The sequence below is a fragment of the Solanum lycopersicum genome, chromosome 10, assembly GCF_036512215.1.
Source record: "Solanum lycopersicum chromosome 10, SLM_r2.1".
Lineage (NCBI taxonomy): Eukaryota > Viridiplantae > Streptophyta > Magnoliopsida > Solanales > Solanaceae > Solanum > Solanum lycopersicum.
The window spans coordinates 56,999,637-57,002,174 of NC_090809.1; the positions used below are offsets into that span (position 1 = coordinate 56,999,637).

Sequence of the window (2,538 nt, forward strand, 5' to 3'; positions counted from 1 at the left end):
AGTTGATTGCACAAATTAGAGACTCGGAAACCTCCCAAAATGCCCTCATTTCGCAACATACCTTCGACCCTTGACGTCCCACACAAATCCTTTCATGTCAGCATCAATTTACAGAGTTTTAATCGACTTAATTCGGTTCTTGAGTTTCTTAATGTTTTAGATGCTTGAAAAAATAAATCAAGCTTTAGACATATTGTCACACTCTTTTTTTTTCATACCACACTTAACACAATTTAGAAAATGTTTTTTTCTATTAAAATGATGTTTTGATAAGGGATTATTTATTTACAAAGTCGCCATTTGTCACACTTTTTTTTTAACCACCTTACACGGCTTTTAAAAAAAAACTCAATTAAAGTGATGTGTTGATAAGAGTTTTTTTTTACGAAATCATCACTAGAATTTGAGTTTTGATATATTGACTTGTACTTAACTTTTATTATATTATTCAATATTTTATATGTACAGGCCTAATGTGCTACATGTATGTTTATTAATTGTTTTAATATTATTGAACTGTGATATAAATGTTTTTCCACGTGCACCTCTCTGAGTTTTAAAAAATAGAATTTCAGAAATTGTAATTGTTCCCCCACTTCTGTCAAGATTAGCCAGTAGGTCTTTGATCAATGGTAAATGATTATTATTCACACATGTTTAGGATGGAGAGCTTCCACGCACAAAACCGAATAACATTGTTATCGGTACGTCGCTACTCCCTGAATCAAGTTGTTTGCTCGTTTTGCAACAAGTCTAGATATCTTTCTCTGCCAAGTTTAATCATCGTAGAACTAAAATGCAAACATGTATCCCTAGTTGGTTCCCCATTGTTTGCACTTTGCATCACGTGCATTCAATTTAGTCTTGCTCAACACAAAGGACGGGCATATCTATAATAGAAATCATTTTTCAGACCAAACATGTTCATGAGTATGTACATTTTTTGTATATCTAATGGAAAGCTTGGTTTGAATGTTGATTGTCTTTTAAGGTAGATTATGTTAATGAATAAATAAAATCTTCCCATGTTTTTTTAACTAATTACACTTATTTAAGTTTAGATAAATCTCAAATAGTACGGTTCTTATCATTTTGCAATAATATACTTTAACACTAAATATTTTTTCCATTTATTGGTCAAACATATTTTAAGCGTTATGAATTACGTACACCTTATTTTGATCACTTTGATGAAATGCATAGGAATCCTTCCTCGGATTCAGTGATTTTTATTCAAAAATCAAAATAATTTTTATCTTCCTTCTCCAAAATTTTCCAAATTCAAAATTGTTATTGTATATTGTTATTAGGTATGACTGGAACGAGCATATATCCCGATATATAATTATTTAGAAGCCCCATAACCTATTATATGGAAGGTAAGCGAGGCGCAAACCGTTTGTCATCAGATATTAGCTAGAGTAAAAAGTTATGATCATTTTGCCATGATTAGGATAGAATCTTTTGGGTTCTGTCTAGTCAGTCTTCTTTTAATTATGATCAAATGACTAAACTTAGTCGTATAAGCCATTGAGTGCCAATTGTGATCCCTTCATTTGAGGTGTGCCAAATTTATAACGACATCGAGTTATTTTGTAGGTTATAAATTTTATAAAAATGCATCAAGAAAATAATGAACCATACCAAATAAATATTTATATGTAAAATATATAATATTGTACTATTAAATTTATAATAATGAGATATGAAGGTATTTCCCTTGGAAAGGAAAAAACTTGATTTTGATAGATAAGACAATACATGACATAACACACGTACAAAAGTTGAGAATTCACTTGTAAATCATTTTGTGTTTAAATGAGAATTTAGACAATCATAAGTACAAGCACAAGCAAATTGGCCGGTACCAGAACTGCCTACGCAAAGTCCATTTCCATTGTGTTTTTGAATGCATTGATTTTTGCAATCATCGGGAACACAATTATTTGGATCCAAAATTTCAGTACATCTTCGTTGTGCATTCACTGGATTGACATTCATCACAACTGCAATTAAATTCACGAAAATAACATTTCAATATACACAGACAAAAAAAAGTTAAAAAAAATTAACTCCCTATATCACTTGATGGTTACTTGAAAAACAAAGAAATAACCTATTACAATCGATTAAATTACGCATATATATCATATAAATAGTCGTTACATTATCATATATATGTCACAAAAATGAAGAGGTTAAATTTCAAATTATAAAAAAAAAAAAAGTGACTGAAGAAGATAATTAAAGAAAAAAAACCTGAAACAATGAGAAGGAAACCAATTAAAGCAAACTTCAAAAGCTTGGCCATTTTTATTAAAATAATTTGAATGAGATACTTTGGAGCAAGGTGCAAAAGGCTTTTTATAGTGGAAAGTAAAATGAGATTCATTTATTATTTTTTTCCATTTATAATTAGTTTTTTTCCTGGTTGAAAAGTTATATATGAAAAAAGAGTTAAAGGTTGACTAAGATGATATCTTACAAAATTGGTAAGATAAACGTAATTATTATATTATAATTCAAAAGCATCAATAT

At 29.3% G+C, this 2,538-nt stretch overlaps 1 long non-coding RNA gene across 1 annotated transcript; it reads right to left on the reverse strand.

Annotated features, from left to right (window-relative positions):
• Positions 1-1,704: 1,704 nt before the first annotated feature.
• Positions 1,705-2,337, reverse strand: LOC104649822 (uncharacterized). The gene is made up of 2 exons (XR_011211926.1): positions 2,260-2,337; positions 1,705-2,006 (listed from the first exon to the last, which is right to left on the reverse strand). It is a non-coding gene; the product is annotated as an uncharacterized lncRNA (long non-coding RNA).
• Positions 2,338-2,538: the final 201 nt, after the last annotated feature.